The 19625-nt window shown below is 39.1% G+C and overlaps 2 protein-coding genes across 2 annotated transcripts in view; both read right to left on the bottom strand.

The window, feature by feature from the left end:
* Positions 1-19625, bottom strand: part of Csmd1 (CUB and Sushi multiple domains 1) — a 1642848-nt gene that overhangs the window by 1551551 nt on the left and 71672 nt on the right. The gene's annotated exons all lie outside the window — the stretch shown is intronic.
* Positions 1-19625, bottom strand: part of C030002A05Rik (RIKEN cDNA C030002A05 gene) — a 138762-nt gene that overhangs the window by 90455 nt on the left and 28682 nt on the right. Inside the window, exon 1 of the mRNA XM_030243881.1 lies at positions 1-19625. This exon is cut by the window's left edge and continues 90455 nt beyond it; it is cut by the window's right edge and continues 28682 nt beyond it. The gene's annotated coding sequence lies outside the window, so the exon portion shown is untranslated.

Here is a 19625-nt window from a genome sequence, read left to right on the forward strand (position 1 = left end):
CTATGCCCGTTTGCTTTTGAATTGTACTAAGAGTATTTCATGTTATTGGCCATGAACCCCTGCTGAGAACACACATTTCCAAGACAGTAGACTTAGAACACAGGGTCAGGAGTCACAGCACATAGGGCATCTTCTCTCAGTGATTTTTTTTACCCCCTGTTAGCTTCGGAAAGCTGTTGTACAGCTCTTGACCTTTGCTTTTGCATGGAAAACATACTCAACTTAGCACTGTTTACAAAGTGGCCTGTGTGGCTTCTCTCTCATGGACTGATTTCTGAAGGACTTTTACTTAAAATAAATTTGATTTATTTGACAGTTGTTAGAAGAGTCAACAACTGTAGGAAAAGACTCAGTGTCTATACACAATTAAGATAAATATCAGCCTATGCTATCAACTGGATATTTTACACCAGAGCTTATGACCTGTAGTTTCAAATGCTAAATACAGTGACTTAACTTGAGAACCCTGCCTTGGACAGTCCATATACATTTAGTTAATACCCTCATCTACTGCAAACACCATGTTCTCATTGAGTCTCAGTTATGCTTTTAAATTTTACACAATCTTCCAAAGTAGAGATCTTGTTGTTATACCATGCCAGGTCTTTGTACACCTATGCCTCTTTAATTCTTCACCAATTTCAGCTGCTGGGGCATGATGGCAGCATGCATAATGCTTCAGGCTTCCTCACTGAAAGGTCCAAGGCAGAGGCTGTCCAGATATGCGATCAGCATCCCATCGAGCATTGCTACTGGTGGTTTCTGTGTAGCTTGCTGCCTTCCTTCATCCTCTGTTCTTTCATAGTATATTTCGTGTTTTTAATGATGTCCATTAAGTACACAGGATGGGTTTTAATGTGACTCTTCCATACAGGCATATAATGAATGTCAAAATAACCATCCCCCACAATGCTTTTATCCCCTACAGATCTTCTCATTCTCTTCTCTCTCCTAATTAGCCCCCTTCTACCTCCATGATAACTTCTTCTCCTAACTATTTCCTTTCATGACTTGTTTCTTGATCCAATGAGTTTCATGGCAGCTTTTTAGAGAGTCAAGGATAACTGGTTATTGACAGGAGCATAAACATCTTAGCACTGAGGAAACTGCTTCTCCTCCACTTTCAACTGCATCTACTAACCATACCTTCCTCATACAATAGAAAAGAGATTACTCCAACCTCCTCTTGTTTAAGCATCAGGAACTAATCACAGGGGATTGATCCCATATGCAATGAAAGACTAAGTCTCTCACTGAGGGATGGTTAGACTCTCACATGCTACACAGCCATAAGCCTATCCAAGATTCTACAGTATGGAAGGTGAATAATGATGGACTATTAACAGGGCTATCATGAGAATCTAAGGGTGAAAGCCCCTAGACCAAGGCAGAGAAGACCTATAATGATAAGTTTGGGTTCTTCATGCTTCCCTATTGTCTACCTTGGAACTCATGGCCTGATTCAAGGCTCTTATCTCCTGTCCTGAGCTTCTCTCTTTCACTTCCCACAATCTGACCTACTCATTGGCCTGATTGTTTGATCACATTTAGAGGTTAGACATGACAACATCCTGGATGGTTCTTATCAAGCATCTGATATTTACAGTTTTGCTTTGATTATTTCCTGAACTGCATGTGCAGTTTTAAAATCACATCCTCTCTTCCATGCAGTGAAGAGAAAAGTGCAGATGCAATGGAGGCTGAGGAAAGCCTCATCCTGTTTCTACTGTGTTCGTCTCTCCTTTGTTTATAATAAGTACATTTTTAAGTATTCATTTAAGAACTATAAAAGGAACAGAAAAGAAGTTGAGGTAAAGGTAAGGAGACTCTTGCCAAGCATGCTAATGCAAACTATTTGTATAGACCTTGATCTAGGGAGATGGTGATTGAATCAGTTTGAACAAGGGACATTCACAATGAATGAGACCTGCTGAGAAAATAAACGGCTCCTTTCCACTGACTGATAAGAAAACCTTTAAAAGCTGCAGTGGGATATTCTAGATTCTATTTCCCCCTCTAATATCTTTATTCAGCAAATTGTTTACTTGGTAATATTTTCAAGAGTACACTCGTTACTGAAGTACAGAAACCATCAGTCATAAGTACAGAGAAAAGCTCCTGTTCACAGTAATAACGTGGCTTTGCGGGCAGAATGACTTTATGTTTTACTTCACAATATTGCTGTACACAGAAAAAAATAGAAACACATTTCTAATTGATTGTTATTTACATTTTATGTCTTTTTTTTAATTCCGTGAATTCAATTTGAAGGAGAGAGTGAACAAGTAGAAGAAAGGAAAATAGGAGAGAGAGAGACAGAGAGAGAGAGAGAGAGAGAGAGAGAGAGAGAGAGAGAAAGAACGAGAGTTTTAGGTTTTCTTTCTGACAGTGAAATTAAAACCAAGGACAGAAGCTCTCATGGTGTCTGCATCTCATCCTTACCTTCCCCTGGATTCCACTTACCAGCCTCCTCATCAAAACCTTCTAGAAACAATGACAAGATGTGATATATACCTATGGGTGTTCACACACCTATGGGTGTTCTCGTTCTTGGCCCAACTCTGCACCTCTGTTCTGCTTCCCCATCTTCTTCTTGCAGGGTTGGGAACATGGCCAGAGAAGAGCATGGAGCTTGGTATTTAAAGTCCATATCTCATCCCAAGGGTTCAGCTTTTGGTTGTTCCTTGTTTTGGACAAACTACTCCAATATTAGAGAAAAGCATTTAAGTGAGTAATTTAATCGTTACGGAATGTTCAGGAACAGTTTAACTGTAACACAAAATATAGGTAAAGTATGCATATATGCTTGCACATTTTGCCTGCTGAGTTGGAAAACACATGGCTGTCTAATGCTTATGGAAGCAGGTGATGGTGGTGCATGTAGAAAGAGAACAGGTGCTTGTGTGGAGGATGCTACAGTCTTCTCAAGGAACAAAATCTCCATTTCCTAGCTCTCAGAGACAAAGTGTATCTTTGGCAGCATCTGATTGATTTGTGATTTTTAGTGATGATTTGTATGCTACACCTGATATTTTGCATTCCAGTGTGGTGATACAGGGACCACGGTGACTGGGGTACCCGGTAGGCTTGAGGAGTTGACAGCAGCGCAAACACAGGCGGTGCCTCTTTTGTTACAATGCAGGACAGTAATACATGACTTAATGCATCTCTTATTTTGACTCCAAGTTGACCATGGCTCACAAAGCATATCAGACAGTGTGGAGTGGCTCATAAACATGAATGTAAGATATATTTTTTTAATGAATAGTTTTATGAAAATTGCCAAATTATACAGGCAGGTGAGCATGAGAGAAAAGAAAATGGAATCGATTTTATGACAGTCCTCTAGAAAATCACTTTGAAAGCAATGCTAATTCAGCATACTCTCAGAAGGTGGGTGGTTACTTACCAAATAACATTGAAGAATAAATTTATATTTATATAAATTAAAAAGTTTGGGCAGGAAAGTGATAGGTAGTGTCCCTTTAAAAGTTTAAGCAGGACATAAGATGCATGACTCGTGATATGATGAGATTACACTTAGAAATGATACATTTTATTCTAAGATTATGATATAAAACTATCTTTAATCATGGAGTGAACCATGTCTTCTGAAAATAGACTAGTCATGGTTTTGTGCTAAAAGAAAGTCTGTCCTTTGGGGAGAGCTTGGTTGGGTAGTTTTTGGTTCTGCCTGATTTAAACTGCTTAGTCACTAGACATCTGTCAGAGTAGGTTGGCTAATACATGCTACTGATAAGCTGTACAGAAAAAAGAGATTTTTCTCATCTGCCTCGATATTCATGTATAGAAATGTGTGTGTGTGTGTGTGTGTGTGTGTACCTTGGGATTAAATACCATTTCAAGTAAATTTTCTTGAGGGTATGAGAGACTGCCCCATATAGATATACAGCTAAAACTTAGTGGCAACACACATATTTTTATCCCCTTCCAAAGATTAGGCTGCTCCAAATAGAGATGATACATATTATAGAGTTATTTGAAGAATATAAAAAACATTTATCTCAAGAGGAAATTTATATGATTGGAAAATGAATTGAGTGTGCATCCACAGTCAATACACAGAACAGTAACATTGTTGCCCATTATCTCTTGAGACTTTGTCAGCTCTGTCAATGTCATCACTGTTTTTTAAGAGGCGTCTCTCATATGCATCTGATGCCACTCTAAGCCTGGAGTTCACCTCAGCCTGTCATGCTGGGACTGCAAAGTGGCCCCACATCTATTTCAGCTGCCTCTCTTGCTGAGGCTGTCTGAGTACTAAGATGCAATCCACTTTTTACTTAACATCAGTCGCCTCTGGGTGTGTGAGGCATGCTTTACTTAAAAATTTTGAGATGGCCATGTCTTGAATAGACTCATAATTGAAATTGTGATTATTTTTTAATCATCACTATAGTATCACAGGGAAGCTTTCTCTTCTTGGGTTAAAAACAAGGCATGGTGTACATGGTAGTTTGTTATACAAATAGATTCAAGAAAAGAAGAGGTAGTCAGACACATAATTAATTAGAATTAATGTGTACTTTTTGTGGTACTGACAACACCCTCTGCTTTCTCAGACAAGCTTTGTGACATCTCACCAACTAGTGTTTACCTAGTGTTAGGGTCCTGAGAATCTAAGACCTTCAGGGAATGTCATCAGGTAAACTCATAAGACATATTTGCTATGGAGCCCTACTGTCTACTTAGAATGTCCTCTCTTTTTCAGACCCACCTGTCTTTCTGCAGCACATCTCTGAATCTCCTCTGCTTCTGCATCTAACTACATGGTTTCATCTCATCTTCTTTTCTTACCAACATCTCACAGTGGCCAAGAATCCATATACCTGATATAAGGGCACTCAATGACGGGCACTTCCCACGCTAGCTCCCTCTAAGCTTTACCTACTAATTAGCAACCTCCTCCAGACATATTAGAATAATTGGAAATAGCCCTTTCGATCTCTGAATAGTCGAATCACTTGCCAATGTTCATGCAAGAAATGTCGTCTCCATCATTGAACCTTTACTCTGCATTTCCTTTGTTATATCCATTGCCCCTTGTAAAGGCTTACTTGCTAAGTAGTGTTCTACTTTCTTCTCTTCCTTCCCTATCCTGACACCCAAGGTTAAGGAGTTCCTGGTTACTGATCTCAACATGGTAATTCACATAATCCTGACACCACCCAGTGCTCACTTATTCAGACAATCACCAAAAAATATGACTATACACATTTTAGAGAAAGTGCATCTTTCTAGTTTCTGATCAGAAGCTACATTCCTTGACCATATTTTATCAGCTTCCCTCTTGATACCACACTACGACAGGACAAGCGGTGTGTGTCTTCTTCCTTCTGTTTGGTATATATCTCCTTCAGTAGAACCCAGCCAGCAATGCAGCTATCACCCACTCTTCTTTCCAGGAATCCCCATAGGAAAATGCAGGGGAAAAAATCTGTTATTTCTTTTCCTTTCTAGAAAACTCTAAGGGCTCTTTCACTACTGTCACAATTGAGAATGAACATTTTCTCAGAGCTCCATGAAGCTTCTTAAGATGCTGAGGGACACACTGGCAGCTACCTTGGAATGAAGACAGTAGGTAAATGATAAGCCGAAGCATCCTTGCCCTCCCCTATACTCTTAAGTGCTACTTGACCATTCACACTTTGCCTGAATATAATAAAAAACGTGGTCAGTCAAATGAGGATCTTCTTCATGAATGGGCATGAAAGCAAAGCCATAATTTCAACTTTGGCCATCATTGCAGAGGCATGTCTCCATAGACGAAGGTGAAGCACAAAACAGTGCATCCAAATGACTGAATTTGTATTGACTAATTTGCATAAGACTAGAAATTATGTATTGAACTATGTTACAAAGGAATTACTCCATGATCATTGAAGAGATTAATGAAAATTATAATCTGATCTTTAATGCAAATACCAGCTTACAGTGGAGTTGTATATGAGTCTGCCTTTTAAGTGAATGCTATCATGAAATATTCATTACCTTTGTTCCTTGATGGGTTCCTATTGCCCTTTGGTTCTTCCTTCTTTTATGTTTACATTATTTAACCTGTGAAAAGTCAGGATGTGCATACAGTACAATAGTCAACATCTTGTAAAATACAACTGGATATGTCCGGATCAGAATTCTATGACTTTCCTGGACAGACAGTGACTCACCCCGTATATCATCTGTGTAGTAGGCGTCAATCGTGCAATATTTTAATTATCACTTGCATTTTTAGCCATGGCCAATCAGACATACATTTCATGGAAGCAACAGACTACAGTAAACAGACTTAGCATGTTCTACTTTACATTCAGTAACAAAATTTGAGGACTCTTTCTCTTAATAAGATATAGGAGCCATACCAAACACTACTGACAGGCATTCAGCTTAGTTTTCTTAATGAATAGAAATTTTGCTTTTCACTGTTTGTGTATATTTGTATCATGTATGTGTGGCCCATGTGTATGTTTGTGTGTGCACATGTACCCATATATACCTGAGGAAAGTGCTTGATTCCACTCTATCACCTTCCATGTTATAGTCGGGAGACAGGATCTCTCACTAATCTTAAACTAAGTTGTCATGTAGAAAGCTCCAAAACCCTTCTGCCCCCACTGCTGAGAATGCTCTGATGACAGGTAGCACACACAATGCCAAACTTTTTGCATGGGTTCTGCGAATTTGATTTTAGTTCCTCATGCTTAAAGAACAAGCATTCCTATGTGCTGAGCCATCTTCCAACTGTTTTTTTAACCATACCACTTTCTGAGGGCAATGAACATACAGCTCTTTGATTGCCTGTGTGAGTACTTGCGGAGATACATGTTTCAATTTTTCATTGATACTAAAGCCACTAAATAAGTTAAACAGACAACTTAGAAACATCAAATAAGAAATCCACAAATGTAGACTTTATTAAAGTGGTATTGCTGTAATGCAAACACACGGGAGATTTAAAAACAAGAAAGAAGAGGCAATAAGACACAGAAAAAAATAGCTTCTTAGCACTTGCACTAGCCTGAATAATACTGATAATCACAAGCATTATTTTATTCTTGTATATTGTTAGAGAAATGGGATTTAAGCATCATTAGTCACAGATTTACATGGCAAAAGTTCTACATCAACAGCTCTTCAGTAGCATTTAAGTTATTACAATGCACATTCAAATTTTACTATGAATTACAGAAATTGAAACATAAGACTATGTGTGACTTAGCCAAACAATTTCCTTTCCCTAAGAAAAGCATTAAATAGCATCTAAACCAAACTAATACTTACCATGTTCAAAATCTTCCTCATTGAAGCAAAATATTAGTGACCAACATAGCTATCAAAATAATTAACGGTAAAAATCCACCATTATTTATAAATTCCATATGTGTTACCATAGAAGTTGATATCAAATGATGTGATTGCATGGAATTCTGTAGCAATGTAATGTTTATTTTCTTCTAATTCATTCCATATTTAACAGAGGGACTCAGGTGGCCTTACACTTGCTATGTAGGTAAGGTTGGCCTTGAACTTCTGATCCTCTTGCCTGTACTCTGGAGTGCTGAAATTAAACCCAGATGGAATGTGTGTGTGTGTGTGTGTGTGTGTGTGTGTGTGTGTACATACCTTTATAATTCCATTAGAATTTATAGCTCACTAAATACAAAATTTATTTTAAAGATGTGCAATCTAGCCGGGCAGTGGTGGCACACGCCTTTAATCCCAGCACTTGGGAGGCAGAGGCAGGTGGATTTCTGAGTTCAAGACCAGCCTGGTCTACAGAGTGAGTTCCAGGACAGCCAGGGCTACACAAAGAAACCCTGTCTGAAAAAAAAAAAAAAAAAAAAAAAAAAAGATGTACAATCTATCAGAGTATTAGATACCATTTCAATCATTTATTGATATTAATGAACATAACTAAGGAAACTCTAAGACAATGGTTTTCAACATGTCAACATGTGGGTCACAGACCCCTTTTGTGGTGGAATGAATTTTTCACAGGGGTCAGCTAAAACCATAAAGAAAAACAAGTATTTACATATGATTAATAACAGTAGCAAAATTACAGTTATGAAGTAGTAAATAATTATATGGTTAGGAGTCAACACAATATGAGGTACTGTCTCATAGGGTCACAGCCTTAGGAATGTGGAAAACCACTGCTCCACAGGATGCTTATTTCCCTAGGGAAAACCCAACCTTCCATCTTCACAACCCCTTTCTCCATACTGCAGCACCTGCAGCCTAGCTTAGCTAGCAACTCAGTCCCCTGCAGAGAATCATCACGGACCTTCTTTGATTTCCACTGAGCTACTGCTCTGCAGCTACAATACTACCCTTGTTACTTAGCTCTTAAGTGCATGTCTGTGGTTCCAGTTCCTAAAGCTTCATGTCCGTGTCATCTGGTGATGCCTTCCCCCTGGAGAATGATAAAGATCTAAAGCACACAGCAATTGTGGAGATGGATGCCTTTAATTATTTATGAGCCATTTTATGTTTAGTACTACTTAAATACAAATACCCCAACAGGAGATACACTTAGAAGCCCAGAAGCTGCTCTGTGGCAAATAAAATCCCTGCATACACCGGGTTGTCAAAGGATGACACATTATGAGGTAACCTTAAAGACAAACTTTTCATTTCTGAAGAAGTTCTAGGGAGCTAAATGTTTCATTGAAAGGGAGCCAATTTATCCCTACAACTCTAAGGAGCAAGGTGCGATGTGTTTATAAAAAAGATAAAGAGAAAGGGGGTATATGTTCTATGAGGGTATAACTGACTTTCACCATCTATGGAGGTGTGTGGTGAGGTATGGGGGTAGGGGTTGTCTCAGCAGGCCCATGCAGAGGCATCCCTTCCCCCTGAGGGACCAGCCATACGATGGTATAGTATAGAATAAAGTTTATTTAGGGCATGGGGAGAAGAGTTAAGAGAGGCAGAGAAAGGCAGAGAGAGAGAGAGTTGAGAAGTAGAGGCTGGCCATTACCTAGTGGAGAGAGGGGAAAGGAAATAGAGAACGGAGGGGGAAAGGGAAGAGCCTAAGAGGGCAAGAGGGAAGAAAGAGTAAGCAAGAGGCAAGAGACCAAGGAGGGGCAAGCAGACCTTTTTATAGTGGGTGATCTACCTGGATGTTGCCAGGTAACTGTGGGGTGGAGCTTAGACAGAATGCTAACAATGGGCATCACGGCAGACAGAAAAGTTTGAGAAGAATTGGAGACTCAGCTGTGGGATCTTGGACTGGGTGGGCTTTCCAAACCAAAAGGAAGACGTTCCTCTCAGTCCTTCGCTGACCCCTTCAGCTGTGTCAATGTCTGACAAGGGACTTTTCTAGTCTATGAATTTCCATCAGAAACTAAATGATAGTTCCAGAAATAATCAAACCACATGGCTTCAGACTTTGATGTCTTGTTTTGTGATAACTCCCAGAGGACTGGCAAAAACCATAAGACAGGGAAAGAGACTTCACAAGAGAAAAAGCTGTGAGAATCAGCCCTAATTTGATGTGAAATACACTCGAATTGTTTGTGGGGTAATCTCCATTCTCTCTGAGTCTCTAATTCTAGCCAAATGACAATTAGCAGTCAATTAAATTTAGGCAGGGTACCAAGCACCAATCCCAACGGCTTTGGAGTCTTTAGTTTTAGAGGCATTGAAAGTACAGTAAATACTTCCCACAAAATACTGACAATAGCTTGTTATAATCACAGAGACACAACGACATGCAGGAAAAAACATTTGCTTTATAGTTTTATCCCCAAACCACACTCTGAACAGAAGGTAGAGCCAGCATCTTAAACACATGGCTTTGATTAGTTGAAGCAGAAAGACCCCAAAATTGGAGCATGTGGAAACTCCAGGTATCCTGGGCAAAGAGTGATAACTCTCTTGATACCATATCATCTCTATGGGGGCCCTTTAGGACTTTCTGAACATCTGCAAACACATAGAGAGTAAGCAACTAAATGCCTAAATGTTGCCAGACACATACCCAATATAGTAGACACTCAGAATGAAATGTAAGATGGTAGTCTCCAAAAAACATTCCTAGAAAAATTAAGTCTGGTGCATAAAATCCTCAATAGCTATTGTGAATGGTTACAGCCTGTGTCTATAGAGACTGGCGGGCACAATCTGAGCAGGCAGGTCTGTATCAGTAAAATGTCTAATATCTTTACTGAAGAAACTCATTCGTCCCAGAAGCAGGAACCCTAGAATGCTGACCAGGATTCCCTTGGGCCATGGCTCTTTGCTGCTACTTCAAACAACATTGAGGAATGGGCAAAGGAGTTACTTGCTCTCTGTTAGTGAAAGAGGAATATTCAAAATAGTAAGGATGGTTTGAAGTTCTCAAGCACTTTCCTGCCATGGTAGGATTGTTCTGGTTTGTATTGCTAATACTGTATGTACTTGGTTTCTAAATGTCATCAGTGATGCTATCTTGAAGGTACACTCTCAATATATACCCCAAAGAAAAGTCCTATTTGATATCTCATCTGAGTCTGAGTCAGGTGTTATTATATATGTAAGGAACGTTATTCAGACATCATGAACATTTACTGAGGCTTTGGATAACCCTGTGTCAGGGGTGGGGTGGTGAGTATTCATCCCATCAAGCCTCCTGCCTCTAATTTTCACAGCTTCAGACACATTTCAACATAGTCAGATTATAAAAATACTCAGAACATTGTACAATCCATGAAGACTGTGACTTTTCCTCATTATGTTACTACCACATTGGACTGAGATGACTATGAGAGAGGGGTTGTGGCAGAGATGGATAAAAATAAGAACTTTGACGCCAAGCATTCCCACCTTCTGACGTAGACATTCCCAAATAAGGGCCAGGTTGTTTCCACATACTCTTCAATCCTGGTAACTTACAGAGAAAACCTTCCATGTCCTTTGAAGTAGAAGTAGTATTATTACTTCTAATCCCCTTCCTCAAATCTGCCCTTTAGGATATCACACTTACTTCCTCAATTATTCCATCTAAGCAGTTTCAGAAAAAAAGACAACACTAACAAAAATGTGTGCTGAATTGAAGTCTTACTTGCAAATGAAAACTCTATAATATTTAAAATCCCATCATATGAAAGTACTGAGGTCACTCCCCAGAGCTCTAGAGCAAGCAAACTGTGGCAGTTTATGTAAGAGATTTCTGGATTCATCCTGCACTAATCTATTGGACAAAAACTTCCTGTAGAATTCTCCATGTCTAGAGGATGACAGGGTAGTAGGTACTGCAGGCTGCTCATGCTGTCTTACCTGTTTTTAGGTGAATGCTGATATAGAAAATAGGTTTTATTAAATGAACACTTACTGCTTTTTGTGTGATTGCTTTTGATTATAAATACATTCTTCCTAATACCATGGTTTATAGGGCTTTACTATTTAAACATCATTATGAAACTAAGAGAGGTACAATGGGCTCAGAGACTTAATTGGCCAAATGTCATATTGTGTGAGTGTATGTGATTATGTTTATGTGTGTGTTATGTTATAACTATGTTTACATGAATGTACATGCATGTCTGTGTGTGTGTATGTGTATATGTATGTATGGATGGATGTCTGTCTGTCTGTATGTATGTATGTGTATATGCATTTTGTTTTGTAACCATGTTTACATGAATGTACATGCACATCCATGTATGTGTATGTGTGTATGTGGAATGTAGGTGCATGGTGTATGTGTGTGATGTTGTAGCCATATTTACATGACTGTGCATGCACATCCATGTGTGTGTATATGTGTGTGTGTTGTGTTATAACCAGGTTTCTATGACTGTACATGCACAGCATCTATATGTGTGCATGTGTGTGTATGTGTGTGTGTGTATGTGGTGTTATAATCACGTTTATGTGTACATGCACATCCATGTATGTGGGTGTGTTACAATCCTGTATACATAATATGTATACATGTCCATTTGTATGTGTGTGGGGGGCGGGGGGAGTATATCCAGACACTGGTGTCTTCATTTACCACTCTCCATCTTATTTTTTTGAGGCAGGGTCTCTCACTGAACCTGGAGTTCATTGATCAGGAAGGACTAGCTAGCTGGCAATGTCTGATGATGCCCTGACACTATCATTCTGGCGCTGAGGATTGTATGCATGGGCCACTAGGCCTGGCCATTTTTATGTGTGGCTAAGGAGCTGAACTCTGGTTCTCAGGCTGTCTGGCCAGGTACTTTACCTTCTGAGCTACTTTCCCAGCCCAGAACCATCTTGCTTAATCTATTAATGAGGAAGATCCTCTCTGACAGTTTCATATGTTTCCTGCTACTTTCCATTCTATATATTGTAAATCATGTCATTTTTAGAGTAATATTCTACTTAAAGTTCTTTGCTGAGTCCACCTTCAGGTCCACACATGAGTTAATTCGAAACTGATTTTTATCAGCAGGCATTTTCCTAGCTGTCTTTTGTAAATGAGTTTCTGGCTAAATAAAGCAACAGTTGCATTTATTCAAAACTTCAGTTATCTGCATGCCTTTCCTGATGGCTAGATTTAGCCCAGAGGTTAGATACTACTGTCATGTTTGAGGTTTATCATATAACACACTGCTGTTGCGATCCAACTATTGCTCCCTGTATGGAGGCTGTGAACACAAAGGCAAGGTGCACCTCCTTAGACCACTTCCCTAGGATGCTGGCTTTGTCCCACAGTACTGATTTGAAATCTTTTGAGCAAAATATTTCTTCTTCTTTTTTTAAGAATAGATTATTATCCATTTCCTGATGTGACTTTGGTGTTGACTTCTGTTAACAAAAGTCAGAGAGGAAATCTCCTTCTCCCCACAGTTAACATTCAGGCAAAATGATTGAACTCTTTTTCTTTTTTCAACTCAGAGGTCTCAAGTTCAAATCCCTTTTGCACCAATTACTGTATATATGATATAAGCAAAGTATATAATGACTCCGTTTTTCAGTATCCTCAGTTGTAAAATAAAAATTAAAATGTTCTACTGTTCTGGTACCCTTATGACACTGGGCGTTTCCATGGGTTTTTTATTATATCTATAACCAACAATAACAATGAATCTTTTTCAAAATAGTGAGTTAAAAACATTTGCTAGAAAATGTAAGTAAATTATGCCCCAGGTGATGGATACATATATTTGCCTAAGAGTTTAGGAAAGCAAAGGAATGCTGTTTGGAAATTGTTACCTTTGAAAGAGTGGCTTTTCTTTGTGAACTTGTAATAGCAAGTATTGCCTAAGGTAAAGGGTGTGTGGTGTTCAGATATGTGATCCCTAGGCTAGGCCTAAGGTAAAATTTGTGTGGTGTTCAAGCATATGAACCCTAGGCTAGCCCTAAAATAAAGGGTATTTGGTGTCCAGGTTTATGAATTCTACCTTAGCTCTTTGGTGTAAACTTCCCTCTCCAAGAATTAAGCTCCTCACTCATTGGGTATATGATCAAATGATACTTTTATTGACATTGCTGGAGTAGACAGCAGAGTGTCTTAAGGAAAAATATCCCTAACATATGTCTTCAAACTGAGTTTCAAATCTCAGAAGTCAAAATCAAAGTGGCTTTGAGTGAAAGGATGAATGGATCCCTGCAATTCTTTTACTAAGTTCAGTTTTGATGAATGAAGTACTACAGCAGGAAGGGCCACATGCTTCCATGCCAGTTTACACATGTAAGAAGGAAGGGCCACATGCTTCCATGCCAGTTTACACATGTAAGCAGGAAGGGCCACATGCTTCCATGCCAGTTTACACATGTAAGCAGGAAGGGCCACATGCTTCCATGCCAGTTTACACATGTAAGCAGGAAGGGCCACATGCTTCCATGACACTTCCCCTTTGCTGGTAGGTTTGCAAATTGGTACAACCACTATGGAAATTGATCTAGAGGTTCCTCCTAAAATTGGAAATAGATCTACCCGAAGACCCATCAATACCACTCTTGGGAATATACCCAAAAAATGCCCCACCATGCCATAAGGGCATGTGTTCCACTATGATCATACTGGCCTTATTTGTGATAGTCAGAAGCTGGAAAAAAACAGATGTCCCACAACAGAAGAATGGATACAGAAAATGTGGTTCACACAATGGAGTACTACTCAGTTATTAAAAACGAGGACATCCTGAATTTTGCAGGCAAATGGATAGAACTAGAAAATATCATCCTGAGTGAGGTATCTCAGACCCAAAGGGTCATGTATGGTATGTACTCACTAATAAGTGGATATTAGCCAAGATAAAGAAAAGAATTAAAAAGGTACAGAATACCCAAGACACAGTGCACAGAACTAAAAAAGGTCAACAAGCTGAAGGGCCCAAGTGAGGATGCCACAGTCCCACTTGGGAGGGAAAAGAAAGCAATTACCAGTGGGGATAGAGGGAGGAACCTGAGAGGGAAAGTGGACAGGGGGTGGGAGGTGAGAGTGGAACCTGATCTGGTATTGGGTGAGGGAAAAGGACTGAAGCCCTGAGGGCCAGCAGAAAGAATGGAACCAGGCAACCTTGGGAGGTAGGAGGTTGGGGAGACTCTCCAGTATGCACCAGAGACCTGGGAGATGAGAGTCTCTTAGGATTCAAAGGTAGGAACCTTAGATAAAATGCCTGACAGTAGGGAGAGCAAACTTATAGAGCCCACTGCCAGCAGGAAGACAGAGTGTTGTGTTATTCTTTCAAATCTTTCAATTCACTGGTCCATGTCATGCACATTATCAAATCTTGCAGGCACACTTGGTGGCAACAGTAGTCCCCTACGTGTCTGATAATGGCAAGTCCTTCTCCTCCTTTTCATTCACTTAGCTAGAGTTTTGCCAGTTTTAAATCCTTCCTCAGACTCTCACTTTGGGTTCCACAGATGTCCTAGTGCCTTGTCTGTTTGAAGGATCAATGGTGTCTGCTCTGATTGTGACCGCTTAACTACTCTTGGTGGAGCCTCAGTTGCTGTACTGTGGACACAAAAGTTCAGGTAGGTACAGACTTGATTATTTTTAGTACATAATGTTTCTCTGTAAATATTTCTCTGCCTCCTTCAAATGTTTACTTGGATTTTATTTTCAATTATCTCAGTGTTGACCCATCTACTAGTTACTCCCAATAAGTGTGATTTTTATTTCATTTGCAAAACTTTTAATTCTAGCCTTCCAGTTGACTCTCTTTGTAAAGTGTTCACTCTGCTATGTCAAACAGTTGTCTTCCACAGTGTCTACTTTTACATCCACACTATTGATACATCAACCATAACTACTCTAAAGTGTCCTGTCTAGTAATTAGTCATTCTAAGCAGGGATAATGTCTGCCACATTGGGATATATTGTTACATTATTTCTTTGGTTTCTTTTTTTTTTTTGCGGGGGGGGTGGGGACGTGTTTTTTATTGTTTGTTTTGTTGTGTTTGTTTTTTCTTGATTATTCTACCTTGGCCTGTACTGGTTAATAAGAAATGAAGGGAATAAGACCCAGGTGTAGAGAATTTTGTTCATCTGACTAGGAACCAGCTATGTTTGAAGATGTCTATAACCACAGGTGATAATGTTTAGACTCCATCTTCACAGACAAAGCCATTTTGTTAAAATGTTCATGTGCAGTCCATGAACACTGCCCAGGAGCCTCTTGGTGTGAGGTGAAAGATGGCAGAGTTTTTATATAGTCCAACATGATAGTGTGTGAGAGACTGTCTATCTCATCTGCCTGTGATCATTTATTTTTCTAGTTTTCAGGTCTTCTCTTTTTTCCCTAATGTTTTCCTGGTTGTAATGTACTTATTCTGCTTCTGTTTATTATTCTATTAGTCTTTATTGTCTATAGTCTTAACATTTATTTCCTATGACTTTTCGACATGTGAGACAGAATAGCCCTTAACAGATTCCCTTGAGGAAGACCTCTGCCCCTTGAATTCCTTCCATCAAGTATATCCACCTGGGGAAAATGTGTTTCTTATTGAGAGAGATCTGGAACACTTCACACTGTTCAATCATGTACTTGATAAGACAAAGATAAGAAGGGTGTCTCTTGGATGGGGGCTTAGTCTCTTTGTACTCAGAGGCAAATGGGAGAGGGAATGGGGTGAGGAACTCTGAAGGGGGCATCAGGATGGATGCAACATTGGAAATTTAAATAAGTAAAAAAATTAATTAAAATTTTTAAGAAGAACAGGATCTCTGTAAGATTTCTCTATTTAGCATTTGCATATACCTAAAAGGAAAAGCAATAGTTGTGTGCTCTCAAGGTCTTCTAATGCATTCAAACTATTCTAAGCAATTAATGAAAAGTCCTTACTTTAATTTCCCCTCCACATGTGGTTTGTGGCTGATTCTCCTGGTAAGCCCATCATGGCTATGACTTATGGAGCATGTATGTCTCTCTTCTTTTCCAGATATCATTCTTACCCAAGAACCCATTTTTTGATGAATGATGAGAAGCCATGGATTTTTTTCTTCTTCATTTAGCTTTATATTGTAAAAACGCAATGGCATCATGATTATGACTGTTGCTTTTAATTTGATGACTACGTTTGATGTCTTCTAAACATTACCAATTTTTAAAATATTTACAGTTGAAAGAAAACTAATTGTTCCTATGACTAACAAATTCAGGCATCAGTTAAGAACTAGTGTTAAATATGGATTTCTCCAATTCCCATGTTTCAGTGTTAGCTGTAGTGTTATGAGGCATTCCATTTAGATAAATATTTTCCATATTAGATTGGACAGACTTTGGCTCAGTTTTTGAAATGTATTTTAAGTTATATTGTATTATATGGGATAGCTGGCAACAGTTAGAACTCACTACTTACAATATAATTTATAAAATAATGTGAGTTTTGTTTATTACTCATTATTCTATGCATATTTTTATAAAAATATAACTGATTACCAGGTCACTTAAACACAACACACAGTTATATCTTAGTTCCAGATACTACAAGCCCAAGCTCAGGATGCTGGAAGGTCTGTGTCTGGGGCAGCCCATTTCTTGGTTCATAGATCGCCTCTTCTTTTCACCCCATCAAATGGTGGAAGGTTTTCAGCTTTCACTATGTTTTCCATGCATGGAGATTGCACCCTAACTATTTCCCAGTATTCTCCCAAACACTGTTACCTTTGGATCTCGATTTTAACATGTGGGGTTGGGAAGAAAATATACCTTCATTTAGGGTTTTCTAATGATTAATTCAAAATATGACATTGTGGGTGTTAATAAATTCATTCTTTATGAAACAGGAAAATCTAGACATTTGGTTAATAATTCAATTATCTGATTGATAATTAAAGGTATTTGATTATTGTCAAGCTCTGTCTTTAAATCATTTGCAACTGTCCCTGTCAACCTGCCTCTGTTAATGTCTGGATAAGGTCCCAGGTGCTGGGAGTGATGGCACAGACCTGCAGGTGGATGGCAGCTATTCCTGAAAGTCACCAGGGAGACTCCTACTGGATGCTCTGCAGGATTTTTAGATAATTTGATGACTTCAGACACAGCATAAGTATCTGTTTCCCAGAAATAGTCCTCCATGATTTTACAAGATTAATATTTAGGCCTATGTCACTGTTACCAGCAGTCCATAATAATTTTCCTTAATATCAAGTCAGTAAAATTCTATGTCCAACACCTGCCCTTAGCTGCCTCCGGGGATGGCAGAGACCTCCTGACAGAAGCATTTTGAGCTCCTGTGGGGAAGTGATTATATAATTCTTAGAATAAATAAACCTTCAAAGCCTCCAGAAGTGGGTTGAGCTGGCAAATCCCCAAACCACCTTGAAGTTGAGTCAACCCTGGAGAGGGAGTGTGGTGTGATTTTTTTTTAAATCAAGTCCTGAATCAACTCTTCTACTGAGCAAAAACTGTATACATGAATCTCTCTATGGATAGACAGCAACATGCATATAGAAATTAATTTGATTTTGAAGACTCACCTTTGCTGGCATCTACCCTCAGCCAGCACTGTTGTGCAAGGTACATCTGAAAGCACTTGGTGTTTGGAAAGTGGTGCATTCTTCTCCATCTACTCCAATTTTAAAAATAGGAGGGCTAATTTATGGTTCTTGACTCAGTTTCTTAATTTAGCTTTTTCTATTTTTTTTAAAAGTGTTTTGCAGTGTTCTGAGCACAGCACAAATTTCAATTTTGTGTGAAAATACAAACAGATCAGGACAAGTGATGACTGTTCCATTTTTTTTTGTATAAAAGTCATTGATGGGATATATATATATATGTATATATATATTAGAATATATGTATATATTATAATGATCTACATAATGCAATACTTGCCCCTTACTGGGATGTTAGTGACATTATTGCTATTCATAATAAATGCATGAATAAGCCTTCTAGGCCAAGTGATTCTATATTGAAGCAATTAACTGCAATACGTATCTGGTGATTGTCTTTGCCCCAGTTGAATAAATTATAACAATAGCTCCTTAATCTACAATGTGCAAGAGGAAGAGGCAATGATCCCCTTGGCCAGTATGAACAAGACATGCTACTTTTGAACTTCTATCGTGTTCTGGACCCTCCATTTAGCAACACCATCTGAGATCTCTAGCTCCCCTCCAATATGCAAAAATAGTTTCATCTTTGAAGATTCTAGATGAGGAAATCGAGCTTCCAAAAAGGTAATGAAGCTTGCCAAGAATGAGATAATTAGTAAGAGAAGACCGAATCCCAGCACTGTACACTCACAACGCCTGTGCTTTTCTAGTACTTAACACAGCCTTGGAGAATAAAAGAAGCGAGCTTAAAATTAGCTTCTTCTCTCACCAAGCAAGGGGGAGGCTTGCTTTCTAAGCTAACACTGACATCCCTGACAAAAACACATGGGGGCAGCTGACTGAACTAAAATGACATTAGGGTGAAAGGGAGGAAGACCATTAGCTTGGAGATAATGGCAAGGTGAAAGACAGTCATAGACTCCCATCCAATGAGCTCAAATTCACAACCCTCATACAAAGAGACAGAGCATGTCTCAGTCTCATCTTTAGCATCCCAACTAAGCATTCTGTGCTAGCTCAATTTCCTTTTGCTGAAAAATGCTGACAACATTTAGGCCTAGTACCACACTTCTCCTTTTTACTTTCTTCTAAAGACTTTTGTTCCCCTTCAAGATAAACAGAATAACTGCCAGCAAATTTCAAATAGATTGAAAGACTTGCAGACCTAAGATTTGCATAGCCGCTTCTGTAGGAGAAATGTGGGAGACAGGAAAAGAACGGGAGTTTGAGAGAGGGCTATGGAAGGAAATTTTGTAGAAAGTGTTTCATAAGAAGCACCTCCAGCTGATTCCTTGTTTCCATGTCCAGGATCTGAAGGCCCTTGAGCCCTGTGGCTGTGCCTGTCATAAAGCCACAACCAAGATCAACATCATCATTTACTACAATATAGCTCTTCTTACTACAGACAGTTTGGTGGCTCTGAATGGCTCCTTGCCTTGATAGACTCCAGAATCCTAGGCAATGCCTGGATAGAGGTTGCATGAATAACAAGGATGAAAAACATCACCCAAGAGCATCGCGAGAGAATGACAATTCCCAGAGCCTCATTTCTAACAGAAACCTATGCCATCAGAGGATATTACATGGGCAAGTCTCCAACATATGTCTATGGGTCATACCTACATAGTTTCAGCAACCA

Source organism: Mus musculus, chromosome 8 (genome assembly GCF_000001635.26).
Source record: "Mus musculus strain C57BL/6J chromosome 8, GRCm38.p6 C57BL/6J".
In the NCBI taxonomy this organism is placed as follows: domain Eukaryota; kingdom Metazoa; phylum Chordata; class Mammalia; order Rodentia; family Muridae; genus Mus; species Mus musculus.